This window comes from Urocampus carinirostris, chromosome 1 (genome assembly GCF_059441175.1).
Source record: "Urocampus carinirostris isolate Australia breed hairy pipefish chromosome 1, RoL_Ucar_1.0, whole genome shotgun sequence".
NCBI lineage: Eukaryota > Metazoa > Chordata > Actinopteri > Syngnathiformes > Syngnathidae > Urocampus > Urocampus carinirostris.
Genome location: NC_142349.1, coordinates 62,228,050 through 62,247,429, shown reverse-complemented (window position 1 = coordinate 62,247,429; position 19,380 = coordinate 62,228,050).

Below are 19,380 nucleotides of genomic sequence, written 5' to 3'. Positions count from 1 at the left end.
AAACCTGTTCTTTTGATTGTGTTTGTGCAAGCGACACCGTGGTGCTTTTGTAAGTAATGGGTAAAACACGTTTTAATACCAGCAGGTTAATTGGACAGAAATAGTGGCTCAGATGACCAGTAGTTTAGTTCACACATACTAAGTTAAACTTTAGAAGAAGTGACTTGCACCAACCTTTAATACTTTGTCAGTGATGGTGGGACCAATATTAATAATGATAACGACAATGAGGATTATTATTGGTAGCCAACACAGAGAATTTTCCCAACATGCATCATAATCCCTAATTTGGCGTTCAAGTAAGTCTATACTACTATATGAGATGGGCACCGCAAACACGGACATTCCTAATGATGTTCTCGGTACAGTCAGTTACTATAATGGCTTCCAGCCATAGTGCTTTTTTAAAAGACCTGTTTCCTCTTGTAAATGCTTAGAATTGTGATTTGTGCACCCGTACTCACAACTGTGGATGTTTTTTTTTGTAAATTGCGACTCTAAAAACGCACAATGTACAATGCCACTCAAGGTTTAATCAGATGTGTTAAGAATATAAAATTTTAACACATCCTCAACTGGTTTCCAGCCAGTTGCACGGCACAGAGAGACAGACAACTCACTCCCTCATTCACACATAGGGACAATTTGAACCGACCGATTATCCTGACATGCATGTTTATGGAATGTGGGAGGAAACCAGAGTGCCCGGAGGAAACCCACGCAAGCATGGGGAGAACATGCAAACTCGGCACAGGAAGGCTGGTAGCTGGATTTGATTTAATGATCTCAGGGCTGTGCTGCCTGATTTGACTTTATATTCCATCCATCCATTATTTGTACCGCTTATCCTCAGTAGGGTTGCGGCGGTGCTGGAGCCCCTCCCAGCTATCTTCGGGCAGTGGGCAAAGGACACCCTGAACTGGTCATAGAGACAGACAATTCCCTTGCCCATTCACACCTAAGGACAATTTGGACTGGCCAATTAACATGACATGCATGTTTTTGGAATGTGGAAGGAAACCGGAGTGCCTGGAGGAAACACACGCAAGCACGGGGAGAACATGCAAACTCCACACCGGAGGTTCCATCTCATGACCTCAGAACTGTGTCGCACACGCACAAACCACTGCGGCGCCGTGCTGCCCTGACTTTATATTGAGCTATACATTTTTTAACTTTTTCAGTATACAGGACTGTCTCAGACATTAAGCATATTGTGATTCAGTTCTTCATTTTTTTGGAATTATTATAAATGTAATAAAATATGGCTTGTCTTTTATTGTTTTATCATTGTACCTCATCTTTCCCAAATGTGTCATCCTATTGTACGTTTCCCACTTTGAAATATCTGAACTTTTGAACTTAATTTTTCACAAAAGCTTTGAGTTTTTCCTCACAAATTTTACATTTTAAAAAGTGACAAATTTGCAACTATTTATCACCCCCCAAAAAATTGTTTTCATGAAAGTCAAAATATTTTTCATTTATGGCCCTAATCTGGTCTGTCTCAATGTGCCCTGCGATTGGCTGGCAACCAGTTCAGGGTGTCCCCTGGCCACTGCCCGAGGATAGCTGGGATTGGCTCCAGCACCCCGGCGACCCTACTGAGGATAAGCGGTGCAGATAAAGGATGGATGGATGGACGGATGGCCCTAATCTGCCATTATAGCCTTAAAACTGTTGCCACTAACCATTTTGAGGCTAGGAGCTTCTTTTTAAATATTGATTAGAGCAAAGGGCTACCAGTTAGATGTCGGTCCTCAAATAAGAACTTATCCCGCTGTTACTGTGATGTTACTACATTATTATTGTTTATTTTTTCACTAAGTTGTATTTACTAGAAGTAGGGTACGGCTCAGTGGACCACTAAAACATCTGCCTGGTAGAATTCCTCAGAGTGATTAACATATTTACATTGTATCCATCCATTTTGTGCGCTGAACATCTTCACTCGGGTGGCAGGAGCTGCCGAGGCCCATCCCAGCTATTTTCGGGCAGTGGGCAGGGGACACCCTGAACTGGTCGCCAGCCAGTCGCAGGGCACACAAGGACAGACAACTCACTCGCTCAGTCACACCTAGGAACAATTTGGACCAGCCAATTAACCTGAAATGCATGTTTTGGAGGAAATTAGTGTCATGATTACTGATGTGATCCACCTGTGCCCGCTCATTTGGCACAAACCGCCGCGGGGTCTGATTGGCTCCCTGTCGCTATTTGAACCCAGTCCTGTCTGTCCCCTGCTGTCAGTCTGTCTGCGAACCTCAGTGTATACTAGGCAAGCCTTTTCTGACCCTGACTCCCGCCTGTCCCGTTTTTGCTCCCGTTTATTTTTGGCTACGACCTGTTTTGATCCCGACCACGTCTGCTCTCCGTCACGACTTACGACCCGACCCAGTTTTGATCCCGACCACGTCGGCTCGCCCGTCCCGGCTTACTACCCGTTTCTGACCTGACTACGTTCTTGCTCTCCTATCCCGGCTATTGACCTGTTTTTCTGTCCCTATTCCTACCCTGTGTGCTGGTCGTAACATTCATTGTCTTTTTGTCATTGATACAACGCGGTGGAAATTGTATACACAGGATTTTTCCAACCCTGACTCCCGCCTGTCCCGTTTTTGCTCCCGACTGTCTCCGTCTATGACCTGTTTTGACCACGTCTGCTTTCCCGTCCCGGCTTACAACCTCCTTTTGTCCCCGACTACGTCTACTCTCCTGTTTTTGCTTATGACTCGTTTTCGATCCCGACCACGCCTTGCTCTCCCAGTACCGACCAGTTTTTCCGTCCCTGACACCGTCATCGCTCGCTACGGAAGATCCACTTCTGTGTACGGATCACATTCAGAGTACGAGAGCGACTTCCTTCCCGCGTCCAGCGAACACCAGATCGAGGGCGCAGCCCTTCCTCTTTCCTTCAATAAAACTTGTGGTAAATGCCACACAATTGGGTCCTGTTTCTGTTTTGGTCTTGACAACCAGAGTGCCCGCAGGAAACCCACGCAGACAAAGGGAGACATACTGTATATATATATTATAGGCTAATTTTCAAAATAATTTTGGAAGCTAATTTACAAGAGTCCGTCATTAAATGTGGTGGTAATAAATTTGCAAACAAACCACTGGTTCAGGTGACAAGCAAAGTTCCCTATAATTTTCCACGGGTCTGAGCGTTCACACAAAGTCGGTGAGCAACGCTTGAAACAACAGTGAGCAACAGCAATCCCAAGTGTGGCAACTAAGTCATTCTCAAACATGTCCAAAACTTCACGTTACATTTTGCTGAGTTTCTGGCAATGCAAAAAATGTTTTCACTTTTGAATGAATTGACTAATGTATTATTGCAAAAGTTGTACGGCCTACAAATGTCATTTATTTTTACAACAATTCTTTCACAAGATTTACATTTCTTTTTTTTCCTGGTATGTTTTTTCGCATAATACTTACATTTTGGGGGGCTTATTTAGTCGGTTGCACGATACACAACTGTATTTAATCACATTTTTTAGTGGAAGTACAATGTTGGCAACAAGATTGACTTTGTATAATTGGAAATTATTTGAATGCAGCACAAACTTTTTCTTCTTTTTCCCTGTTTTTTTTTTCTATTTTTTAATCCCTTTTTAAAAAATCTCATTGTGTTTATTTTTTCCAAGCTGTTACTTTTTTCTTTTTGTTTTCTATTTACTTTTTTCCTTTGTTTATTTCTTTTCTTTTTTTTCTGGCTTTTTTTCCTGAATTATTCCTTCTTTTTTTCTCTTCTTTTTGTTTCTTTTTTTCTCAGCTTTTCACTACTTTTTCATTTTGGTATTTTTTTCTTTTTTGTTCTATTCCTCCTTCCTTTGAGTCTTTTTGTGCATAATTTTATATAATATTTGGTCATATAGGGATGAAAGAAGCAAAAACAACCTGAAGAGCCGTTTAGGACCCGAAAGAGCCGGTTCCTTTTAGTGAGCCGAGCCGAAGAAGCCGGTTCTCGAAAAACTCTAAAAACTCACACACGCAGTTCAGAGGGAACATTGCGCTGGATAGTTTCCTGTGCGCTGAGGATGTGCAGGCAGTGCGCGATTGCGCACGCGCGCAGCTTAGAGGGAACACTGGTGACAAGTTGTCTCTATTGAGTTTAAAGAGGTACATTAGCAATCAACTTTCCTTTTTATTCTCTACACTTATATGAGAGTGTATAATTAAACAGTGTCAGTTAGTATACAAACATCATAAACTGTTTAACATGTCTACTCGATAATTAGAGAGCAGGATAGATATTTGTGCAGCTAAATAAAGACATCGTGTCTTATACGAGTTGTTGCTGCAGCGTCATTTCTTCCTCTTCAGATATGTCTCATCTAATTATCACTGGCGTGAGTGATGGGAGTGCCTCCATAACGTCATTCTTTGATAAGGTGAGCCGCCTGTCACTTGTGTTTTCTTTCTGATTACAAGCCTCGCTGTCTTTTCCACTCCAGAGTGCTTCTTAATTATTTTCATACCTTCATACATACACCTCTGTGAATTGTGTCACCGTTTTTATTGACAGTATACATGAGCGAACCAGTGAACTATTCAACTCAATCAAAATAAAATTTAACCAGACACCTAAAAAAGGAAAACAAAACCCTTTTTGGCTTATTACTGTTTTTTCATGCTTGCATGGAAAGAGATTTGCAATCAAGTATTCAATATGAACTGTCATGAACCGGAACAGGGTCAGGACCCAAACGTGTGACGTTTCTCACACAAGCCTTTTATTTTATGGGAAATGGGAAGTTATGCACGTTAGGCAGTAGTCTGGCGTAAAATGATGGGAAGCCAGAGGCTGACGAGATCGATACCAATTGCCCGAGTAGATATCGGACGGATGGGGTCGATACCGGACAGGACGGGACAGACAGGTTTGATAATTAAACACAATATCGAAATTAAACAGGACAAACTGGACGGGAACGAAAACTGGAGAGAATAATAAACAGGACAAAAATAGACGGAAACAATACCAGACAGCAAATACCAACAGGGAACAGGACCGAGTCAAAACCCACGTCTTGCACGGCAGAGGTTCGTTGACGGACTGACTAAAGAAGAGCCAGTACTGAGCTTAAATAGACGGAAAGCCAATCTGTCAATGAGCCGCAGCTGGAGCCACACGGGCGGGACCAACTGGGCGCCATGGCACCGTGACAATTAAAATGAATCATATTTTCTGGACTAAGGCGCACCTAAAATCCCTAAATTGGCCCAAAATTTGAAAGTGCACCCTATAATCCGGTGCGCATTATATACCGGAGTTTACGCGTACTTGATCTGAAAATTGCTCACCAGTGTGATTTTCCAGTAAAATCATTTCAGTGGTTGACTAAATCTATTCAACCCTACTTAGATTGAATTGAATTGTCTTTATTGTCATGATTACTGATGTGATTCACCTGTGCCCACTCATTTGCCGCCAACCGCTGCGGGTTCTGATTGGCTCCCAGTCCCTACTAAAACCCAGTCCTGTCAATCCCCTGTTGTCAGTCTGTCTGCGAACCTCTGTTTATACAAAGCAAGCCTTTTTCGACCCTGACTCCGCCTGTCCCGTTTTTGCTCCCGTTTATTTTTGGCTACGACCCGTTTTGATCCCGACCACGTCTGCTCTCCCGTCCCGACTTGCGACCCGTTTTTGATCCCGACCACGTCTGCTCGCCTGTCCCAGCTTACGACCCGTTTCTGACACGACCACGTTCTTGCTCTCCTGTCCCGGCTATCGACCTGTTTTTCCGTCCCTGACACCGCCATCGCCCGCTACGGAAGATCCACTTCCGTATTCGGCTCACAATCCGATTGCGAGAGCGACTCGCTTCCTGCGTCCAGCGAGCATCGGATCGCGGGCGCTGCCCTTCCTCTTTCTTTCAATAAAATTGTGATAAACGTTACGCAATTGGGTCTACCCTGTGTGCTGGTCGTAACATTTATTGTCTTTTTGTCATTGATACAACGCCGTAGAAATTGTATACACAGGATTTGACATTGTACTCCAGGGTCAACATGCAATCAAGACTTTAAAAAGAAAAAATAAATAAATAAATAATAAAAATAGTGCAATGTTTGTGAATGAAATATAATGTTGGATCATAACAATAGTGCAGTGAAAATTAAACTAATAGTAATAGTGTCGTAACAACAGGGCCGTAGGCCCGCAAACGCACATAAAGCGCACTGCGCAGTGCATCAGGAGGGCACCCAAAGAAATTTAGGGTCGTGAAAAAACAAGTCTAGTGTTAAGAGTGTTAATAATATGCACTAATATGGTTAGACAATACAAAAGCAGCATGAACCAAATTTCCAGAGAAAAGGGGTGAATCACAGCAAAGCAGGGGTCAGGAACCTTTTTGACCCAAAGAGCCATAAAAGCAAAAAATGTTTTAAAAAGAAATTGAGAGAGCCACATCATGTATTTTCAGACAAAATTGAAAAAACTGCGAAACATGCTCTCTAGACAAAAGCTAATTCTTCAGCACATTTTATTTCACTGTGTTTCATTTGATGATTTAATCAAATGTATGGAATGATAATAATGCCAAATCCTGTGTCCCAAATCAATGTAAATATGCCATTAACAATTTGTCTTCCACCTTAAGTTAAGAGTGTTGAGGCAAATTTTTCCATGAAATTTGTCCTTAACAAAGTCAAGTCAAGTCATTTTTATTTGTATAGCCCTAAATCACGAAGAGGGCTTCACACAGATCATTACACTATATTACACAGACTATTTTTCAGAATATTATCATACATTCCCCTGCTCTGGAGCCGACGAAAAGAGTAGGTTATTCATATGCTATAGAGTAGAAGTGAGTTTTAAGCTTAGATTTAAACATTTCCACTGAGGTTGCAGATCGGATCTCAGGGGGAAGAGCATTGAAACAAAGGTTTCAAAACAATGTGCATGCAAAGTTCTTTTGTAAAAATGTCACAAATTACTGCAAACGATAAGCATATCGTCATATTCACTTTCGGTGTAGACTGCTCTGAGCGAGAGAGAGAGTTTGAAGTGCCTTGCGCTGTGTGCAGGGATCCGCCCACCTGTGCTGCTCACCCAATCAAAGTCGTTTGCCAGCGTTTTTATTGATCAGTTTAAATGGTTTCTTATCGAACTTCAGCATTAAGTTGCTTCGGCTTTATATGGACCAAAATCGGGATGAAATCACTTGACTTTGGAACGCCACAGAGAGATGTGCAATAGTTACATTTTATATGTATTCATGAAAAGAGCCATATATGTCTCCCAAGCCATAGGTTTCCTACCCCTGCCATAAAGCATTTGAGCTTAGGGCACCCAAAAGGCTAGCAACGGCTCTGCGTAAAAACATAGTAACAACGTGATAAGTTGTTATTTTAGGAATGCTTCTTTCGGTAATTATGTACAAAAAGTAGCTGTCAGCTTGAAACATGTTGGGAGACCCCTGTTCTATAACTTTCATGTAAATGCAGCCCACGCAAACTATGGATTCATTTATTACTGATTGATTTTCATATTCATTCTTATTGGGTTTTTTTTTACATTCTAGATCTTGTTTTGAGTAGCAAATTTGAAAATGAAATTTAAAAACAGTGAAATGTCTTTATCAGAGAATGTTTTGTAGGAAACCCGATTAGGCCCAACCCCAACCAGATCCTAGCATCGGTGGCCCCCAAGTCAATCATTACAACCTGATAATAACATACTAATAATGTGGTAACGACATAGTAATACCATCATACATATGTAACCGCGGTGTACTTGTCCCACCAAAGATCCACATTCACGCTGCACTGATGATGAGGTTTTTATTTATTACAGTTTCTGCAAATGAATGAGTCACAACATTCGCTTTTCTGCTGGCTTTGATCTCTTTGATATCAGTAGCAGTTCCCTCTGAAAACTGCCCAACAATCAATCAAAGAGCTTTCTTTTCAATTTACATAAAATACGTTTTAGAATATCACAATACATTTTTACATCCATTTTAACAAGATACTTTTAACAAGAGATCGTATAGTGGATTTTTAACGTTTACAATGAATTCAACATATTTTTCTTTGGTCTGAATTTTAATCAACATCATCCTTTTTAATGTATATGAGAAAATAGAAATAAAAACAATAATGAGTATAAAAACGGGTACAATTTACCTGCAAATGAATGAGTCACAACATTAGCTTTTCTGCTGGCTTTGCTCTCTTTGATCTCTACAAAGGGGATTAATATTTTAGTAAAACAGAAGCAAAACGAAAATAAATCTAAACAGCTTGACATCAATCACATTACTGTGCATGTTGAGAGATTTGTCAGCTGTGGTTATAATGTTTAAAATGAACTTATTTTGTGGAGCACCAAAAGATCTGTCTTACCAGTAGCAGTTCCCTCTGAAAATTGCCAACAAACCCCGCCTCCCGGTCACATGTCAGAAGCCAAAACCAAACCCCACCCTATACCAGCAGGTGGCACTGTTGGACTCATCCTTGCAGGACACTTACCAAAAACTATACACATATTTCAGCAGGAATTTCAATAAAACAAAAGTTATTATTACACCTGTTACACATAGATATTTTAGAAATGCATGTCAAACTGGTACTCTTCGCCCTAACCAGTAACACAAAAGCACCTCTCAGCTTCAAAACTCGGTGACCCCTGCCTTTGCAATAAAAGCAAGAAAATGTAGTATATTCTTTGACACAAGAGAGCAGCAGATCCACGTTGCAAAGCTGTAAACAAAATCCTGACGGTGATTTCTTCCTGAGGTTCACCTCCTTCCATTGTCACCCCCTTTTCCTCATGTATTTATAACGTTTGAATAAAGGCAAGCTTATTTAATGCCCCTTAGCAGCTGTACGTGCGGTTTCTGCTTTTATTCCGCAGGCATAATTATAAACGACTAATCTGCTGTAATTTTTGTTCACGATCAGCATACTTTTCATTGAAAACGCATGCGCAAAATGCGTATCAGAAGAAAAATAAAACAATTACCAGGCAAAAATATATAATGTGGAATTCCCGTTCCTGTCAGCCTTAGCCAATGGTTCCCCTTATTAATAATTGGAATTCCTCATTCATACACACCACCACACCTATTTACTCATAGCCAGGGTTGGGTAGGGTTACTTTAACTTGATTACTTTCAATTACTTTTGGATTACTCCAATACCAAATATGCTAATAAAAGACAAAATAAACTAAATATGAATAAAATTACTAAATTTTGTGCAAGCTTGGGGAGTAATGGAATACATGGAACGGCAAAAATGATGTTGGCAAGCTGTTTGGATTTATTTTCATTTTGTTTCTGTCGCATTTTATGTTAGTTTTGCCGGAGATCAAAGAGATCAAAGCCAGGAGAGAAAGCTTACCACGTGTTGTGAGTCATCATTTTATTCGTATTTAGTTTTTTTCGTCTTTTATCAGCATATTTGGTATTGGAGTAATCCAAAAGTAATTGAAAGTAATCAAGTTAAAGTAACCCTACCCAACCCTGCTCATAGCAAGACAGACTATAAAGAATAAAAACATACATAACCATCTTTTGAAATAAAAAAAGCGGTAAGTTTTATCGGACACTCTATTTTTATGTGTGAAACACAATCTGTCTCCTGAATATATTAAAAAACATGTGTTTGTTTAAACCGAAACTGGGAAAGTTTTACCAAAATTGAAACCTTAAGCGATCGTTTCACACGTTCACGGATCCCTTAACCACCAGGGTCGTAAGGGCACAACTTCCTGTGGTGTGTCTTAGGCTAGTACATCCTGGCGGTGCCCATCCCTCTCCAGGCTGTTTTTAATAGGGGTTTGCTTCTTCACATAAAACAGGTTTCTATGGAGAAGCCTCCTAATCTGACTCAGATACAGCATCTACAACGTCTGGTCAGTGTGATTTTTCAGTGTCAATCACATATTGCTTTTCAGAAACAGGACCTCAGCATTGATGAGCAGCGGTGCGTCACAATGCTAACACTGTTTACTGGGGAAAAAACGGTTAATTCACTCACAACAATTTAGTATTGCTTCAAAATAAAGCAGATGTACACTAAAATACGAGTCTTGAGTCAAGATTTTATTGTTTCCCATTTTTAACGGGCAAAAATCAGTAGTCTAATGCATAAAAGTGCTAGGATTGTCAGGTACGTAAAAACAAAGGTAATTTGTGTAATCAAGTTTATTTTAGATTTTTTACCAAACAAACAACCCTAAAAAAGTCAGCATCTTTCTAAGTCATTCCCCCCAGTTATGTTGCAAATTATTGAATAACATTTGTGAGATTACCGAAACAATATTAGCAATCACTGATGTTGTCGTCTCCTTCCAGTAACCGAGACGATCCGGATTAGAGCCGAAATTGTCATGATTACCGATATTCTTCACCTGTGCCTGCTCCTGTGGCCCCAACTGCCTCGGACTCTGATTGGCTCCCTGTCCCTATTTAAACCCACTCCTGTCTCTCCCCTTTGGTCGGTCCGTCTGCGAACCTCAATTAACACTAGGCAAGCCTTTTTTTTCGACCCTGACTCCCACCTGTTTTTGCTCCTGTCTCTCCCCCGTCTTCAACTAGTTTTTGATCCTGACCACGTCTACTCTCCCGTCCCGGCTTTTGACCTGTTTTTTTTCTCGACCATGTCTATTCTCCTTTCCTGGCTTACGACTCGCTTACGACCACGCTTTTGCTCTCCTGTCCCGGCTACTGACCCGTTTTCCCATTCCCGACACTGCCATCGCTTGCCACGGAAGATCCACTTCCGCGTTCAGAGAGACCTGCTTCCCACGTCCAGCAATCACCGAATCGCGGGCGCAACCATTTCTCCTTCTTCCAATAAAACTTGTGAGAAACGCAACTCAAGTGGGTCCTGTCTCTGTTCTGGTCCTGACAGAAATGGGCAAGACGAGAACAGTCCAATAAAAAAAAGTATTAAAAAAAAAAAAAATTCTTACAAAAATGTTAAGACGGCGTACACAAAATGATAAAAAAAATAACCCATAAAAAATGAGGAACAACTATAAATTGAAAGGTATGAATTTCTCCTCTATTGCAGGGTTCTCCAACATGGAGTGGGGTGCCCCCTAAGGGCAGCTGAGGTGCCTGCGGACCGGTTCTTAAAATAGCTCATAAGTTCTTGGTCAGTTTGATTTTCTAGTGAAAGTATTTCTTTTTCAAAGCGGCGCTGCCACGAGCGGCTGCCTTTTCCAGCAGCTGCCCAATTGTTTTATTGTCTGCTCCTATCTTCGGCGTTTTTTCTTCCCGTTTTGACAACTACACTATGGATTACTTCTATCCTATGGACATGGGTTTTAGCGCACAATAGATGTGTGTACTCAAGAAGTTTCAGCTCCTTGCCCTAAAGAATTCTCGTGCCGGCGTGATGAAGGGGCCCATGGTGAAAGGACAGCCGGAGCTAGCGAAGCGGCTAGCGGCGTTATAAGTCTTCGGTACCATCCGCAATTATGGTAAATGCGAACTCACGACCAAATAAGATCATCAAGTGCGGGTGGAAAACATCGAAGCGCACAGGGAACGCAGTTGCTGTGTTTTGCGGAAACGTGGCTCACGTTTAGCATTCCGGACGCTAACGTGTAGCCACCCGGAGCTACCTGGAGAAATCCGGCTTCAACGTCGCTAAACAGAGACACGAAAGCCGGGGGGAATCGGAGAGGAGGCGGACTTGCTAACACGAGGTCGTGTATCCCTGGATTTTCACAAAGAAAAGATTTCCATCTGCCGCAGGAATGTCGAACTTTTGGACTGGCGTGACGTCATCCGCTCCGCTACAAGCACCCTAGGGCATCATGTTAATCTGTTAATAAACAACGGGGTAGACTGCTGGAAGTGTGAATTTCCCTACGGGGATGAATAAAGTATCTATCTATCTATCTATCTATCTATCTATCTATCTATCTAGTGGTTACCTGAGTCTATTTAACCCTACTTCCGATAATCAAACTGGTCATAACACAGTAACAATATAGTAATAACATTTTAAGTTATTTTAGAAATGCATACCAAACTGGGTCCCCTTGCACCAATTAGTAACAAAAATTGGCTCTCAGCTTGAAAAAGGTTGGAGACCCCTGCTTTAGTGTGATCAAGCGAACAGGATTTTGAAGAGCTTGCTTTTTCAATTCACGCCAAGATTCGAACATCTGACACCTGGCCAAGAAGAGTATCCTCATCTTGGGCGACCTCGCTACTCATCCGATTTGACTCCATCTGATGTTTTGCTCTTTCAAAAGCTCACGGGGGTCGTCCCAGAGACTGGTTTTAAAGACAAGGGGGATGGAACTGAAGTGGATCCCGGAAGAACCTTCCTGGGATTGCTTGACGGTTGACGGCATGGCTGAAGAAGGCTGGTAAAGTGCGTTCCATTCCAGGGGGACCACTTCCAAGGAGAAAATCACACTTTGTAGTCTGGATTTAAAATATATTTCTGTGACTATGCTCTTGGAACTTCTCTTATACACTTCTCACAAGGAGCATCTGTTTTGACTCTTTTATCTCCTGGCTTCAGCTTCCTTCCTATTTACAAACAACATGTCATTTTCATCCCGGCTGACCAGCTGCTCTCCATATTGCCTCACTTTTTTCTATCTCCTCTTTTCTATATTCTCCGCCTGGCCGAGCTTCAAAGAGAATGATTTACGCTCCCTCAGATGAAGGAATGAATGAGTGAAAAGCCATTTTGGCTCACTTCATACTTTCTCTACCCATTAACGCTGCAACTGAACTGGCGTATGACTTTGAACAGCATCATTGATGATAATAACTTTGCTATCCTCAAACGTCGCAGCTATTCTTTCTGCAGACACTTCACATGATTATTTAAAAACCTTTTTTCCATTGCAATTTCAACTCAATGGTGGAATAGTGATTTGAACGTTTGCCTTACAGTTCTAGGGTTGAGGTTTTTAAACTTGGCTAGGACCACCTTGTGTGGAGTTGGGGTTCTTTTAACATTCCCAAAAGATCCATCCATCCATCCATTATCTGCACCGATTATCCTCAGTAGGGTCGCGGGGGTGCTGGAGCCCATTCCAGCCATCCTCGGGCAGTCGGCAGGAGACACCCTGAACTGGTTGCCAGCCAGTCGCAGGGCACACAGGGATAGATAATTCGCTCGCTCATCCACACCTAGGGACAATTTGGACCGGCCAATTAACCTGACATGCATGTTTTTGGAATGGGAGGAAACCGGAATACCTGGAGTAAACCCATGCAAGCACTGGGAGAACATGCAAACTCCACACAGGAGATTCGATCTCATGACCTCAGAACTGCAGCACACGCGCTAAACACTGTGCCGCCGTGCTGCCCCCCAAAAGATCCATTCACTTCAATTCACACGGATGGATGATTTAGAGCAGAGGTGGGCAACCCAAAATGTTGAAGGAGCAATAACAGACAAATACCTCTAGAGCCGCAAAGATTAAAAGACAAATATATATATATTTTTTAAAATCAAAACTAAAAGAGGGAATCATACCTTAAAGTCATTTAAAATTTAATATAAACTTTTTTAAAGCATTGGAAATATCACGGTTGCCATGGCGCCCAATTGGCGCCCAGTTTTGATCCCGACCACATCTGCTCTCCCGTCCCGACTTACGACCCGTTTCTGACCCCGACCACGTCTGCTCTCCCGTACCGACTTACGACCCGTTTCTGACCCCGACCACATTTTTGCTCGCCCAGTCCCGGCTACCGACCAGTTTTTCCGTCCTTGACACCACCTTTGCTCGCTACGGAAGGTCCACTTCGGTGTTCGGATCACAATCCGAGTATAAGAGCGACTTGCTTCCCGTGACCGGATCGTGTTCCTATTTCGTTCAATAAAACTTGTGGTAAACATTACGCGAATGGGTCTACCCTGTGTGCTGGTCGTGACAGGAAAACCTCAAGGATATTTGTGTTTGTCAAGTTCTCATAAATAGATATGATTTTATGAAGAATTTATAAAGGATTTATTTACAGAATACGAATCAGTATCAGATAGTGTAGGGCACATATGTCAGACTTATGGCTCGCAGGCCAAATATGGCCCGCCACATTATTTTATGTGGCCTGCGAGAGCTTAAAATGTCTGAGCATTCAAAAATAAACGGCTCAAAAGAATGCTTTGACCAGAAACTACATTTCCCATGATGCCTATCGAGTATAATATCCACGAAGTGACTGCCCAGCTCCACTGGTTAGTTGTTTGGTTTGAACTTGGACCCCTTAAGCACACGAGTCGTAGGGGTCCCATTTCCTGTGGCGTGTCTTCGGCAAGTACAGCCTTGTGGTGCCCATCCCGCTACAGGCCAACATATGTTTCCACCCAGTCTCTAACCTTTCGCATACACACCAGTATTTCTATATCCATGCTAATGAGTGGAATTAAGAAATATATGATCTAAAAAAATACAGGATACACGACCAGATACCGGACAGGACGGGAGAGAAGGGATCGATACTGGAGCATGTTAAATTCAACATGAATGTGCTTTTTTTTTTCCTTTTTCGCCTGCGGCCTACAATTTCAAATTCACAGTTCTCTAGAATGAAAAATATGGGAAATGTTTTATGCAGGATAAAACAGATGTATCTGTATAATTTATTATATATTTGCACAATACGATAACTTTCACGGCGGCGCAGTGGTTAGCGCGTGTGCGGCACAGTTTTGAGGTCGTGGGAACCTCCTGCGTGGGTTCAAATCCAGCTACCGGCCTTACTGTGTGGAGTTTGTATGTTCTCCCCGTGCTTGCGTGGGTTTCCTCTGGGCACTCCGGTTTCCTCCCACATTCCAAAGACATGCATTTCAGGTGAATTGGCCGGTCCAAATTGTCCCTAGGTGTGACTGAGCGAGTGAGTTGTCTGTCCCCGTGTGCCCTGCGATTGGCTGGCAACCAGTTCAGGGTGTCCCCTGCCCACTGCCCGATGACTGCTGGGATGGGCTCCAGCACCCCCTCGACCCTACTGAGGATAAGCGGTGCGGCTAATGAGATGAGATAAGATGAGACAATAACTTTCTCAGTTAAAAATGATCTTGTCCAATAATGGGCCTCATGGGATTCTAAAACAAAATATGCAACAGCTTTCTTGAGAAAAATCTGATAAATAATGACAAATCTGCTATGAACTCCTTAAAGTGATTTGTGGGTGGGAATTATAAAGACAAAAGCACAATAGTGTATTGAAGCCCAAAAATGTCTACGTGCGGAATCCAATAAGGCGATGTTTGGAAGCCGACCAGTGCAAAGGGTCACAATGCTGTTGCGCCAGCAGCAGATTTTCCCTTCAACAACAATAAATCTGCAGATACATTTTGACACTGGCTTGGATGACTGATCTGCTTATACTTGATTTATAACATGTACATGCCAGGATTAAACAATGAGCCGTTTTTGCAGCGAGGTCTTCCGAGTATCTGGTTTGTGCGTTTAGAATTTTTACAATTACGCAAACAAACGCGTGATTAAAAAGGGTGAGCGGGGCTCCGAAGCCAGCTGTTTGAGGCCTGTCTGACACAGCTGTAAACATGTGTCTCTGTTCGCTATGAATCAAATGTCCTATTGTGCTCATCTGGAGCGAATTAGCGAGGAGGGATAGGTGGGAAGGAGTGGGCTTTGATATACAGAGAAGGAAATGGGTAATGTCCTGAAACCACATGCAACATCCTAATAGTAGCTGCTGACTGATGCCAGGAGACAAGCAGACAGAAGATGCGTGAGTGAAAACGAGAACACTGTCTCCTCGCTATTTAGGGCGATTGTGGAAAATAAACTTTTTAATGGATTGCGTAGAAGTAGTTAGGTCTCCTGAGTGCAGGCCCACTCATCGAGTGTGAAATTAAACAACTGATTAAAGCTGTTGTGATTTGTCTATTTGTAAAAATGTGCCCTGCAAACGGGTTCAATTGCAATGCAAGCCCGATGCAATATGACTGCTGTAAAGCTTACCAAAATTAGAAATTAAAATTGTGTTGCATCCATCCATCCATTATCCGCACCGATTATCCTCAGTAGGGTCGCGGGGGTGCTGGAGCCCATCCCAGCTATCTTCGGGCAGTGGGCAGGGGACACCCTGAACTGGTTGCCAGCCAGTCGCAGGGCACAGTGACAGATAACTCACTCGCTCATTCAAACCTTGGGACAATTTGAACCGGCCAATTAACCTGACATGCATGTTTTTGGAATGTGGGAACGTGGGTTTCCTCCGGGCACTCGCGCAAGCACGGGGAGAACATGTAAACTCCACACAGGAGGTTTGATCTCATGACCTCAGAACTGTGCCGCGAACGCGCTAAACACTGCGCCGCCGTGCTAATTGTGTTGCAATGTATAGGAAATATTTAGAATGACAAAAGTTGAAATGTGTAGTTTGATTTCAGTCAATCATTGATGGGATATATATAAATTTGATGAATCACTACACCTATACCAGCTCAGTAGCCTAGATGGTAAGGCGCCCGCTTTGAGACTGGGAGGTCGGTGGTTCGCGCCCCGGCCGAGTCATTCCTAAGACTTAAAAAGTGGTCGGCGGCGCCCTCTGTTGGCTGCGGCTGCATCGGCTCGCTACAACGGGTCAGGTGCAATCGACATTTCGTTCTGTGTACATTGTTACACAGAATGACAATACAAGGAAATTATTATTATTATTATTATTATTATTATATTTGATAAGTTTATCGTTTTAGTCATCAATTAATTTTGAGCTGGGGCAGCACGGCGGCGCAGTGGTTAGCGCTTGTGCGGCACAGTTCATGTCATGGGAACCTCCTGCGTGGGTTCAAATCTAGCTCCAGACTTCCTGTGCGGAGATTGTATGTTCTCCCCGTGCTTGCGTGGGTTTCCTCCGGGCACTCCGGTTTCCTGCCACATTCCAAAAACATACATTTCAGGTGAATTGGCCAGTCCAAATTGTCCCTAGGTGTGAATGAGCGAGTGAGTTGTCTGTCCCCGTGTGCCCTGCGATTGGCTGGCAACCAGTTCAGGGTGTCCCCTGCCCACTGCCCGTGGATGGCTGGGATGCCCCCCCCCCGTGACCCTACTGAGGATAAGCGCTACGGCTAATGAGATGAGATGAGATAATTTTGAGCTTACAAGCACAGGAGAGGACCATACAATCAACTCAGTATGAAAAACCAACCTGTTCCATAAATTATTTCACAAGCCCTTTTCTTCTTTTTAAAATCTCCTATGTTACAAAAAGTAGATCAACCCTAAAGGAGGAGAACCCAAATACGTGACGTTTCTCACACGTGCTTTTATTTTAGGGGAAATGGGGCAGTCATGCACGTTAACCCAAACGCCAGTGATTTGCCGATTGTTGGGCAGAAGAGGTAAGGCAGCAGTCTGGCGTGGAATGACAAGAAGCCAGCGGCCGACGAGGTTGATACCAATTGCATGAGCAGATATCGGACAGATGGGTTTGATACCTGACAGGACGGGACAGACAGGATTGATATCAAAACTGGATATTGAAATTTAACAGGACAAACTAGATGGGAACGAAACTAAAGACTGATATTAAACAGGACAAAATAGATGGGAACAATACCTGACAGGAAACCAGCAGGAAACCGGAGTCAAAAACTCACGTCTTGCGGGTGCAGAGGTTCGTTGACGGACTGACAAAGGGTGAGTGAGAGCACTGAGATTAAATAGAAGGTAAGCCAATCTGTCAACGAGCCGCAGCTGGCGCCACACGGGCGGGGCCAATTGGGCGCCATGGCAACCGTGACATAAGGGGTGTGTATATCAAAGAACAGCCACGTGATTGTTCAAGAGTGACAATTGCAAACACTCTCAAAAACAGTTAACAAAATGAACAACAGTGCACATTAATAGTCAAAACGAACATCAAGATGGAATAAAAATCAGAATAACCCAAACTTGGCATCCTAAACAATCTTCTTTGCAGGTGTTTAATCGTCAAAATAGAACTAGATATTATTATTATTATTGTAAGCAACAGAATAAAAGCAAATTTTCAAATAAACATTAAATCACTTTCTTAAAATTCAGCTCCACTTTCGTGAAATTCAATATTTATTTCTAATAATTAAAAAAGAAAAAAGATATATGTTTCCCGGCTTTTTTATGCCATCAACTAATCCTAATTAAAATGCTGTATTAAAAATGATGTGTGACTATTGACTAAAGTGCTAATGCTTTTTTGAAGATAGCCACTAGCATTTGCCCCTAAAGCATTAATGCAAGGACCGGCATCAGTAAGCTAGCTAGTTTTATTAGTGTCATGATTGCTCATTAATTTCACCTGTGCCCGCTCATTTAGCGCCAGCCGCTGCGGGCTACCTAGTACAAAGAGTAGACCCAATCGTGTAACGTTTACTCAAAGGTTTATTGAGATAGAGTGGAAAGGCAGCGCCCGCGATCCGGTGCTCGTTGGACGCAGGAAGCAAGCTGCGCACAGAATCGGGACGAGTTCCGAATGCGGAAATGAATCATCCGGAGCGGGAGATTGTGGTGTCGAGGACGGGAAAAAACAGGTCAATAGCCGGGACAGGAGAGCAAAGCGTGGTCGGGATCAAAAACAGGTCGTAAGCCCGGATGGGACAGCAAAAGCGTAGTCAAGATTAAAAACATGTTGTAGCTGGAGACAAACTGAGAAATCAGGAACAAACGGGTAGAAAACAGGTGCAAAAAGTAGGACCGATGGAAGTCAGAGTCAAAGTGCTTGCCCTGTTGGAAGAGAGGTTTGCTGAAAGACTGACAAACGGAGAGTGACAGGACTGGGCTTGAAAAAGGGACAAGGAACCAATCAGGTAGCCTGTAGCGGCTGGCGCCAAATGATCGGGCACAGGTGATACTAATGAGTAATTATGACAGAAAAAGACAATGAACTATCAAGGAATTAAAGAGGCTGAGTGCTGAAAAAAGGAAAGGTGAAGAGTCGTGATGGGATAAAAAAGGCTGGGAAAAAAGACATATGACAACAGAAGTGAGGAGAAAAACAAAGCCCGTAAAAGAGTGACAGAATAAAGTAATGGCAGAACCCAGAAGCCTAACTTACAACTTAGGCCAGTCAACCAACACTGCTTTGTAAATATCTACCTATCTATCTTAACATAATGTTGTATTTTATTTTTCTCTTTAAAGTATTATAGGACATTTTTATCTTGGAGTGCCACCTCTAAAAAAGTTTACTACTTTGTCATGAAAGATAATAGAGACAATTGTCATTGTAATTGTAATTCTAGTCAAACACTCAGTTGCACCATTTCACAGATGTTGATCTGCCTCTCCGGACCCTTACAAAGTATATTTCTCAAAAGCAAGGCACGTTTTCACCAGCTTGTTGGAAAATTTCCTTTGTATGGTGGACTTATTTAGATCCCTAAATGCTATCAAATCATGTCCGTGAGTACAACGTTTTG